The following is a 12206-nucleotide window of genomic DNA, read 5'->3' as shown; positions in this document are numbered from 1 at the left end:
ATAGAATTTAAAGAATCTTTCATTCAATAAAATTAAATTTTAAAAGTCAATGTGAAAATTAAAAAAAAATAAGTTAGTGGTATGAGAGGTAGATAGTGTTTGGGTTTGGGTTGTGACAGACAACTGCTCACTCAGAATTAACAATTACAGGGGGCACTAGTTTTCTGTAAACCTTTAGAGCATTTACCAATATAGTAGGCTTTCTTTTAGCCTTCAATGAGCTGTGATACTCCCATGTAATCTGGTTCAAGTCTCACTTTTGAGCTGTAAGTTCTAGAAAATTTCTATAATTGTTGCTACGCTATGCTAGGCCATGTTTCTTCCTATGCCACTCCACAGGAGCCCTCTAGATAAGAACATTCTCAAGTTACCATTTCTTGTGCTCGCTTCGGCAGCACATATACTAAAATTGGAACGATACAGAGAAGATTAGCATGGCCCCTGTGCAAGGATGACACGCAAATTCGTGAAGCGTTCCATATTTTTGTAAAGTAATTAGCCTCCAACTAATAAAAATAAATGGAAAAAAAATATTCCTTACTGATTTTCCATCTGAATTATCTATTAAAAAAAAAATCAAGTTAACCATTTCTTTTACCTGACCATTATGGAATAAGACACATGGTACTCACTATCATATCATATCCCTTCCATCCTTTAAGCTCTGACTACAGCGACATCTCCAGTATATTGTCTTGATTAGTTACATGGTTATTCTTCCCCTCACCCACTAAGGGCTGTACTTTTTCCCAGAAAATATAATTCACTTGTCTTTCCAATTATACATTTTCTGGTTCTTGAAGAGGGAGGGACCTTATTTTTATATTTATGTGCTTAGACAAAAGTCAGATTTTCTGGTTCTCAGGAATGGATAAAGGAGCTTTTCTGTCTGTTTTCTTCATGTGCGAGTGTTCTTAGTCATGTCCAATTCTTTGTGACCCAATGAAGTGTAGCCTACCAGGCTACTCTGTCCATGGGATTTTCTAGGCAACAATACTGAAGTGGGTTGCCATTTCCTTTTCCAGAACATCATTCTGACTGAGGGATTGAACCCACATCTCCTGTGGCTCCTGCATTGGCAGGCAGATTCTTTACCAGGCAGGCAGAGCCACCAGGGAAGCCATTGTTTTCTTCATGTCCCCTCTGAAGTTCCTAAAATTGATTTTTCACATAATGGTCACTTGAGGCAACTTGAGTAATTAACCAGCCATTTCATTATATCCCCTAGAGTACTACCAGGTCCCTCAAGTAAAGATGCTAAATCAGTTCTTGTGCTTCCTATTTCTTCTCTAGAGGAGGGAGGGCTGATAAGAATCAAGAATTTGCAGGAAAGTTTCTCAGATTTATTAGCAAGGCTCCTATAAAGTGATGCTGGTTTTGCTCATGTGCCTTATCAACATTCTGGAAGATAGACAAGAGATTTCTTTGGCACCAGAAGACCTTGCAAATGAGCAACACTGTGTGTAAGTGTGAGGTCACTGTCTGGGTCAGAAACCACAAGGGGTCAGAGGAAATGTTGAGAATTGGCTCCCATAACACTTAAACAAGCTCCGTTCTACTTGAGTAGTTCCAAGAAATAGAGCAATAGGACTTGGCAATTGTCTTAGTGAAAAGGGTTTGACGGTCTCACAGGGCAGTCAGGGGTTGAGGTTAAAACTGCTTGAGGAATAGCACTTAACATGCTGTTAATTGGGTAGTGGGGGAGGAGGTAACTTGTTAGTCCAGAGAGACATGGTGTTTTTGTTTTTTGGCTGCACCACATGGCTTGTGGGATCTTAGTTCCCCGACTAGGGATTGAACCTGAACCCTCGGCAGTGAAAGCCCAGAGCCCTAACTACTAGACAGCTAGGGAATTCCCAAAACATGGTGCTTTTAACACAAGAAGAGAATTTGGTCTGCACCAAGTTGTGTGGTAAAAAGCAGTGTGTTTCTCTTCTGGGTTATGCAATATTTCTCACCCAATAGATTGGCAAGTAGCCAACTTGGATCTCTTCAGGCAAGCAGAGCAATGGCAAATTTCTTAGAGGAGTGTCATTGTGTCCTTTATAAACTAAGTTGCCATTTCATGCCATTGTAACCGCAGTTCAGCAGACATTTACTGAGTGGACCTTGTACTCCACTCTGTGAGGTGACAGGGATCCAGCAGTTTGAAGAAAAGGAGACGTGACCTTTGCTACCCAAAAAGCAGACACACAAATGACTGACCACACATATAACACTATGAGTTGTGGCTCCTGTAGGGGAAAGGTGTTGTGGCAGTGACAGGTCATATCTCCCCCTGTGGTCATCAATAAACTTTCTAGTTTATAAAATAAAAATTTTTTTGTCTCTAAAAGTAAGACAGGGTAAAGTTTTAGAAATATATAAAATGAAACAAAGGAAATCATTCATAATCCTAAATCAGGGATAATTGCTGTTAATATTTCTGTGAATTTCCTACATTATTATTTGCATTGTAGAGACATATGTAAACATATAAAGTTGATGCACTATATATAAAATTCCAATCCTGCCTTTTCTTAGTAAGTTAAAATCATTTCTCTATGTCATTAAAGCACTATAAATTTCATACTAAATGCTGAATGGTATGACATTGTGGATATATCATATTTTACTCAGCTCTTATCTGACATTCAAAGGGTATATATATTTCAAATGATGGTGATGGATAAACAATTGACTTTGGCTATGTCATTATTGTGCTTTAAATTACCTAATTGACCATAAGAAAAATTGAGAGGGAGAAAGGGAGGGATGCAGGAGAGAGCAGAGGGGATAGAGGGCAAAGAGTGGAAGACAGAAAGTGTGTGTGTGTGAGTGTGTGTGAGAGAGAGAGAGAGATACGGGGGGGGGGGGTGGGGAGGGAGAGCTGGGCCTAATGAAAGACATGACAGTGAAACCATGTAGATCTGGTTTAACTTGCTTCTGTGATATACTGCCTGGGATACATGCCCTCACGATCTCCTTCGATGACCACCTGCCAATCAGAGACCTTGCATTACAGTATTATGACCTCAACATCAAAACCTCATGGATATTGGTGGCTGACATTAAAGGGATAGTATTTCTCCTTGGAAGTGGTTCTGAGACTTCATAGTGTTTGGAAGTTTGCCTTTGGTGGTATCTTAAAGACCACTGAGTCAAAGTTAGTCATCAAAAATGTCTGGGAGCTATAGTGTGTAGGTAAGATGGCAGGGGAAGCTAAAGAAAGATCTTTCCCTTTCCTTGACTGGGAGATGCGATTGCTATGGAGTTTGAGGTCATATAGACAATGGGACTGCCTTCACTTCTGACACCAAATGCGACTTTGAGGGGTTCCTCAAACCACCCCAAGGTTCAGTGATTTGCTAGGACTCACAGAACTCAGTGAAAGCTGTTAAATTCATGGCTAATATATAGGAAAAGAATTTAGATGAAAATCATTTGAGGGAAGAGATGTATGGAGCAGAGTCCAGGAGAGTTGGAAAAGCCTAGTTTCCAATAGTCCTTCCTTGTGGAGTTCTGGGCAGTTTTCTTTTACCAGCATTAATGTGTGACAGTACACACAGTGTTTTCAACCCCAGGAGGCTGCCCTGACCCTGGGTACCCAGTGATTTTCTTAGTGCTTTCTGGTTGACTGCCTACAAGACTGATCCTTTGTTTCTAGGCACTCCAGAGGGAGAACTTACACAGCATGGCTCATCTTTAGTCTCTAGTCCCTCTTGAGGTAAAGTGGGCACTGCATGGCCCAAAGTCCCTATGGTAAATCATATTGTTAGACTGTCCCGTGACCAAGGGCCCTAGGTAAACAGAGACACTTTTATCAGGCATGATATTCCAAAGGCTTAGAGATTACCTTCCAGAAGCCAAAGGCAAAGTCCAAACCTCTTTCTGGTCAAGATTATATACTTTAATAGAAAGGTACTCTGTCTAGTAGGGACATCCCCTTTGTGATAGTCTATGAGCACATGGTGTGGAAACCACTCAGGAAACTAATACTTTTGGGTTGACCAAAAAGTTCATGCAGGATTTTCCATGACATGAAAAACTGGAACGGACCTTTTGGCCAACCCAATAGTTTTACCTTTTAGAAGAAAGATAGTGCCTTAAGCACTTAGAACACCTTTCACTAGTTTGGCATCCTGACACTTGGCTTGGCTTACTCCATTTTCTCCAGGTTTAAGCACAAGTGGAATAAGTAGTTCTTATGTGGTGTGACATGAAAAATTTAAAAAAAAATCCCCTAAAAGCACTTTCATACTCCAGAGCTACAAAACATCAAGAACCAAATGACCTTTTAAAGATCATCTAGTTCAGATATTGGCAAAGTATGACTTGGGCCCAAATCTGGCTCTTTGCCTGTGTTTATAAATAAAGTTTAATTGGAAAAACCATGCCTATTCATTTATATGTTGCCTATGGTTGCTTTCATACTACAGTGGCAGAATTGAGTAGTTGTGGAAGAGGTCATATGGCTGCAAAACTACTTAACTATCTGGATCTTTACAGAAAAAAAAATGTTTGTTGACCTCTGGACTAGTTCAACCATCAGTTCAGTTCAGTTCAGTTGCTCAGTTGTGTCCGACTCTTTGCAACCCCATGAATTGCAGCACGCCAGGCCTCCCTGTCCATCACCAACTCCCGGAGTTTACTCAAATTCATGTCCATCGAGTTGGTGATGCCATCCAGCCATCTCATCCTCTGTCTCATCTCCTCCTGCCCCCAATCCCTCCCAGCATCAGGGTCTTTTCCAGTGAGTCAGCTCTTCACATCAGGTGGCCAAAGTGTTGGAGTTTCAGCTTCAGCATCAGTCCTTCCAATGAACACCCAGGACTGATCTCCTTTAGGATGGACTGGTTGGATCTCCTTGCAGTCCAAGGTACTCTCAAGAGTACTCTCCAACACTACAGATCAAAAGTATCAGTTCAACCATATCATTATACAAATGGAGAAACTGGGCTTCAAATTGGAGAAATATTATTAAATTAGATGAATAACTATTGAGGCCCCACTCTGTGTCAGGTACTATTGAAGATACTTGAGATGCATCAGTGAACAAACAGGTGAAAAATGTTATCAAATTATACTAATCATTTACTAACATTATTTTAGTGTTGCCAATTGATAATGCTATGGAAAAGTCTAACAAAAGAACAGCTGGTTAAAGGGGAATCAGGAGCATGGGGTTGGAAGAGTTCTAGATAGGGTGATGAAAGTAGGTTTCACTGAGAAGTTGAGATTTTAGAAAAATCTGGAAGAAGGTGGAGGTGGGTAAGCCTTGAGAACATCCAGGAGAAAATCTTTTCAGGCAGAGAGAACTATACATCCAAATCCCTGAATCAGATGTGTTTCAGCCATAGTAATAAGGGTCTGGAGAGAACGTAATGATGGGGAGGATAGTAGGAGATGAAGGAAGAGAGGTCATGGTGTACCAGATATCCTAGGGTTTATAATGCCTCTAGGAGGCCTATGAGTGAAATGAGAAACCAGTTCATATTTTGAGCAGAGAAGTGATGTGATTTGACTTGGATTTAAATTTTAGCTCTACTGTTGAAAATAGACTCTGAGAGGGGTGAGGGTGAAAGGAAAGGATCATTGTATTGGTTTATTTCATTTTTCAACTTGACTGTGCTAAGGGATGCCTAGATGGTTGGTAAAATATTTCTAGATGTATCTATGCAGGTGCCTCTGAAAGAGATTAGCATTTGAATTGGTAGACTAAATAAAGAAAATCACCATCATCAATGCAAGTGGAGATCATCCAATCCATTGAAGGCAGAATAGAACAAAAATGTAGAGAAAGGGCAAATTCACTCTCTGAGCTAAGACATCCATCTTCTCCTGCCCTCAGCATTGAGCCTCCTGATTCTCAGGTCTTCAAACTTGGTGGCTCCCTTCCCTGGTGGCTCAGACAATGAAGAATCTGCCTGCAATGCAGGAGACCCTGGTTCAGTCCCTGGGCTGGGAGGATCCCCTGGAGAAGGAAACGGCTACCCATTCCAATATTCTTGCCTGGAGAATTTCGTGGACAAAGGAGGCTTTCAGGCTACCATCCATGGGGTTATAAAGAGTTGGACATGACTGAGAAACCAACACTTTCACTTTTTCTTTTCTTGGGCGTCTTCAGACATGAACTTGAACTCCTCCATTAGCTTTTTCAGGTCTCCAGCTTACAGACTGCAAACAGTGTGACTTTCATAACTGTGTGAACTAATCATCATAATACATCTTTTTCTATGTATCTTATGCATTTCTTATTGATTCTGTTTCTCTGAAGAAGCCTAATTCAGCCAGTTAGGAAGCTGTGATAGTAATCTAGCCTAGAGATGACATTGGCTTGGGCCATCTTGGTAGCATTAGAAAAAATGAGAAGTGATCAAATTCTGGATTTGTTTTGAAGGTTGAATCAAGCAAGATTTGCTGAAGGTTTGAACATGGGGTATAAGGTAAAAAGAGATGAGTCAGGCTTTTGGTCTGAACAATAGGAAGGATAGAGTTGTCAAAGTCATACAGGAAGTTGGTGAAAGAGCCATTCTCCAACTCCCAATCCTGCGTTCTTTCCAGTAATTTGATCATGCCTTCCTGGGGATGCTGATATGTCTCTTTCAGACAATGGAAGCTGGCCCAAAGCACATGCAGCAGCAGCAGTGTGCAAATAATAAATGACACATCTCTGAGCTTTTCCAGAGTATCACTGTTTCCAGGTTATTTCCAGGTTTATCTCTCTGAATGCAGGGAAGGGAAAATTTCCTTAATATTTAGCACAAGCTCATTAAAAAGTTTCCCTTTGACCAGCTTTGATAAGGAGAAGAAAACAAACATAATGGCCCTGCTTGAATCTCATAAGATAATAAATATTCCAAGTGAGCATAATTGTTTTTAACCTTTATGCCAGGTACAATAAATGTCAAATGGAAAGATAACCTAGCACTCTCCTGAAATGGCTTAAATAATAGGCCCCAGTTTGTTTTAATGGGAACTCACCCAGTAGATACGCTCATATAACAAATGAGAAATCCCTAATGAGAGTTGCATTATTTCTATTGGCTTTTATGCCATCCTTAATTGATTGCCATCATGCACGGCTAATTAAGAGCATGATAATCTGACAGAGGTACTTTCAGCCAATGCAGTGGTGCCTGCTTTAAAACAATGACTTCTGAAAGCCCACGTCAAGGTGGTTGGCAGGTTAGGCTGTAGCTGGGGAAGCCACATTAGAAAGCAGTGTCCTACATTGACCACGCTAACCGATGATTATAGGTTTGATTGTCTCTGTTGTGGATGGGAGCCCTGAGATCTTTCCTTAGTAATGCCAGAAGCCCCTACCCCAGGGCATGGCCTTCCTAGCCTCAGTAATACTGGGTAACTTCTTGTTTTTAAGTCTCATTACTTTATTTCCCTTCCCCTCCTCATATCAGAGGTTTTTACGTTGAATCTCTTTCATAGGCCTGTTCTCAGAATGTCACAGAGTTGCACTGAAATGATGACTGGATTTGTATTCTATTTGCAGTTCTGCTTCAAACTGGCTCTATGATCTTGCATAAGTCACTTCTCCCCTGATATATTCCATTTTTCTACTCAAAAGTGAAGCAGAGAATGAGGTAAATTTCAAGATTGCGTTTAGTTTTACATTTTAATTATTTTGTGTCTCTAGCTTTGTCAAAATCCAGTGATGTGGCGGGGAACGATTTACTAAAGTCAGTTTCCATTAGCTCTTCTGTAATTTTAGAATAAGGAAGCTTTCCTGACCCACCTCAAATACCTCCTTTTGTGAAAATCGGAACGAATGGGAAAATAACTTCAAATACCCAAATGTAGATGTAGGGTCAGTATCATTATTACGTACTGAAATTCACTTAGTCCTTGGTCAGCAAGTACAGGACTCATTCATATGTATGGTGTTTGTGAAGTGAGCTCCCAGGAGTTTATCAGGGAATTAAATATTTGTGTCTCTGATATCGCACATGTCCGAAAGAGGCATGAAATTAGTTCCTGTGGAAACAAGTTGCATCATGGACTTACACATTCAAACTATAAAGTAGCATTTCATAGCAATCAAGTGGGAAAATATTAAAATCTGTCAATACCAAGTATTGGTGAAGATATGGCGTAATGGAACTCTCATCTACTGTTGTTAGGTAGACTGATACAACTTCTTTATCCAGTAAATATAAACATGTGCATGTATGTAAATGTGCACTGAAGCATTGTTTGTAAGTAAAAAAACTGGGAATAATCATATATATATATTATATGTGTAAATATATATTATATGTATAAATCATATATATATATTATATATGTATAAATTATATGTATAGATATAAGTATATTATATGTATAAATATATGTATGCTGCTGCTACTGCTGCTGCTAAGTTGTGTCAGTCGTGTCCAACTCTGTGTGACCCCATAGACAGCAGCCCACCAGGCTCCTCCATCCCTGGGATTCTCCAGGCAAGAATACTGGAGTGGGTTGCCATTTCCTTCTCCAATGCATGAAAGTGAAAAGTGAAAGTGAAGTCGCTCAGTCGTGTCTGACTCTTAGCAACCCCGCGGACTGCAGCCTACCAGGCTTCTCGGTCCATGGGATTTCCCAGGCTGGAAAGAGTACTGAAGTGGGTCGCCAGTGCCTTCTCTGATGATATATGTATATATGTATATTATATGTATAAATATATGTACAAATATATATTATATGTATAAATATATTACATGTATATTATATGTATAAATATATATATTTGTATATGTATAAATATATTAAATATATAAATATATGTATAAATATATGTGTATAAGTATATAAATTATATGTATGAATATACATATAAACAATCATATATATTATATGTATAAAATATATATATTATATGTATAAATAAATATATGTTATATATATAAATAAGAGAATGAAAGAAAATAAGTAAGCCACAGGTATACATATCAACATAGATAAATCTAAAAATCTGGCATTTACCAAAAATACTACACCATATATATATACAGATAGTATAATTTTAGTTTTATAATGTTTTTTAGAAAATAGCCAAAATTAGTTAATGCATTTTTGTGGATACAAGTATAGGTGATAAAACTACTTTTATTCAGTGAGAAAATGATTAACAAAATATTCAAGATAGTAATTATCTTTGATGAAAGGATGGGGAGGAAACTTAGAAGGAATATAAAGGGGACTTGAAATAATGGCAACATACTCATTATTTTTGGAAATTTAAGAAGCTATTATAAAAGCAATAATACCTATAATAAATATTCAAACACCACAGAATACTTTAAGATTGGGAGTACAAAAGAAAAAAAGATTGGGAGTACAATTTTCCCTTTTCCTCTGCCCTAGAATTCCATTTAAGAGAGAAAAAGAGCACCATTAATAATTTGGGGTACATCATTCTAGAGCAGTGATTCTCAGTTTGATCCCTGGACCAGCACTGTAGGCGTCACTTGGGAACTTGTTAGAATTGCAAGTTATCAGGCCTCATCCCAGCCTTACTAATTCAGAAACTCTGGAGGCAAGGCCATCCTATTTGTGTTTAACAAGCCCTCTGGATGGTTATCAACCATGGTTGAATAACAATAGAATCACTAGAGAAACTTTGAAAAAAATACCAGAACCCAGGTCATATCCCATGAGATTGTTTTAAAAACTCCTCCATTAATTGTAATGTGTAGACAGGGTTGAGAATCATTTGTCTAGATTTTCTGTACTACATATACATACTACTGTGTATATAATAGTATATAATATACATTATTATTGAAAAGTATAAGATAGAGGTGTTTATATATATATATATATATATATATATATATATATATATACACATATGTATTTATATATGTGTGTGTGTGTGTATATTTTTTTTTGAATGAGAGTCTTATACAAGTGCCAGAGGTGGAAGGTTCCTTCATCTATTCATTATATATATATATATATATATATATATGAATGAGAGACTCCAGCATCTTTCAGTTTCCACTAATAATGTGTCAGTGAATATAAGTCTATTTCATTTTAGAGCAGTTTCTCTTAACCAGGGATGATTTTCTTCCCCAGGGAACATTGGACAATACCTGGAGCCTTTATTGCTTGTGACAACAGGGACGAGGGTGCTACTAGCTTGCAGTGGGTAGGGGCTGGTAAATACTGCTAAATATGTTACAATGTACAGGACACCTCTCCACAACACTGAATTATTTGGCCTCAAATGCCAATAGTGCTGAGGTTGAAAAACCCTGTTTCAGAGGGATACACAGTGTGCTATTCTAAGACAGTACTAGATTTTATCCAGTCTGTCCTTTGTGATTTGCTGACTTCATTTAATACCGACAGGCTATGAAGGGCTTGACAAAATGTGGGCTATATGGTTATTTCTTGTTTCTCTACACACTTTTCCAAAATTCAGTAAAGTAAGGTGCATGATTTTTGCTCCTTTTATTTTTCCATAGCAGTCAAACCAATGTTGGACATGTTAAAGTCTTAAAGAAAAGCCTGTTGAGTTGAATGGGATCTTCCCCAATCCCCACAATATTGTGAGATTCCATTGTATTTGTCTTTGGTTTTTGTTAAACCCTCAAAATAAAGGTTGGGTGAAATTCTTTCCGTCAATAACAAATGGAATTAACTGTAGAGTCTCGGCTGTATTGCAGAGTGAATGATTAAAAATCATTGGCAAATAGTAAGCTGCCTGCTATGACCTTTCAGCTCTTGGTATTTTGACTGACTGTCCCCTCTTTACAGTTTAGTGAAGTTGTAAACAGTGAGACATGAGACCTGCTGATGGGCCAGGCAGTCAAATACCAAATACGAAAAGGTCAGTGTCAAACTCTGCTTGCTGATATGACTCAGGCTGGCTTGGAGTTGGGTGGGCCTGTGACACTGTGGCTCTGAGCTGTTGACTTAAAAGGAAAATGACAAATGGTTCCATAGCAAAGGAGATGGAAAAATCTTCTGTTTGAATTCTTCTGGTAGATTTGAAAACATTTCTGGCTAATGCCATCTCTGGTTAAGGCCACACATATTTCAAGTAGAGAATGTTGTGATATTTGCTGCTTTAAAAGCTTTATCTGGGGTGGTGATTGATACTGTTCTTGTTCCCCCTCTTTTCTTCTCCCTTTTTCTAAGTATCTTGCAGATACTCACCTCTCTTTCACTCTGGTAACAAAAATCTCTTTGCCATGCTATTAAATATAGAGCCCTTGCTCAACTTTTTCAAAATTAGCTCTTTACTTTCTCTTTTATGTGTGTGTTTCATTTTAATTTTTGTCATCTTTGTGTTCACTGTTTTCTATTTCTTCTTCTTGCATCCTTTAACACTCTCTTGCTCCTTCAATACGTTCACTGCTTTCTTTCTCCAGCTTTGAGATGTAATAAGTCTCTCATACCAGTGAGCATTTATTTGTTCATTCACCAAACAGTGTGAGTGCCTAATATGAGCCAGGCCTTGTGTAAGCCCCCATGGGCCAAGGTATGGTTTCTACTATCTGGGTGCAATCAGTATAGTTGGAGGACTGACCCTAAGGAAATGTCACTGTTTCATTGTGCTCAGTCATGTCTGATTCTCTGAGGCCCCATGGAATATAGCCCACCAGCCTCCTTTGTCCATGGAATTTTCCAGGCAAGAATACTGGAGTGGGTTGCCAGGCCCTCCTCCAGGGGGTCTTCCTGACCCAGGATTGAACCTGGGTCTCCTGCAGCTCCTGCATTGACATGCAGATTCTTTACCCCTAGAGCCACTTGAGAAGCCCCATAACTGATTTATTAAACAGTGTGAATTCAATGGGATATAAACATGAGATAATTCTACTTTCCCCCAGTAACTGTCATTAACTATGTGCTCTCAAATTTCCACTCCCGTTTTCTTATCATATCTTGGACACAGCCCACATCTTTCTACTTTCAATCTATTGTAATACAGTGAACCTATCAGAATGGCTAAGAAAAAACCTGATTAAAAGAAACAGAGAAGGAGACATGTGCACTTTGGGCTTCCCTTGTGGCTCAGATGGTAAAGAATCTGCCTGCAATGCGGGAGACCTGGGTTCAATCCCTGGGTTGGGAAGATCCCCTGGAGAAGGGAAAGGCTACCCACTCCAGGATTCTGGCCTGGAGAATTCCATGGACTGTATAGTCCATGGGGTTGCAAAGAGTTGGACATGACTGAGTGACTTTACTCACTCACTCACTCAAAAGAAACAGAGCTACCA

General features: G+C 38.9%; 1 non-coding gene across 1 annotated transcript; it reads left to right on the top strand.

Moving 5' to 3' along the window:
* The first annotated feature begins 379 nt into the window (after positions 1-379).
* On the top strand, positions 380-486 carry LOC139033341 (U6 spliceosomal RNA). Its single transcript, XR_011485926.1, has one exon. It is a non-coding gene; the product is annotated as a U6 spliceosomal RNA (small nuclear RNA).
* The last annotated feature ends 11720 nt before the right edge of the window (positions 487-12206 follow it).

Source organism: Odocoileus virginianus, unplaced genomic scaffold, assembly GCF_023699985.2.
Source record: "Odocoileus virginianus isolate 20LAN1187 ecotype Illinois unplaced genomic scaffold, Ovbor_1.2 Unplaced_Scaffold_2, whole genome shotgun sequence".
NCBI classification, from domain to species: domain Eukaryota; kingdom Metazoa; phylum Chordata; class Mammalia; order Artiodactyla; family Cervidae; genus Odocoileus; species Odocoileus virginianus.
Note: the sequence above shows the minus strand (reverse complement) of the source record. Positions and strands in the feature narration are given on the sequence as shown.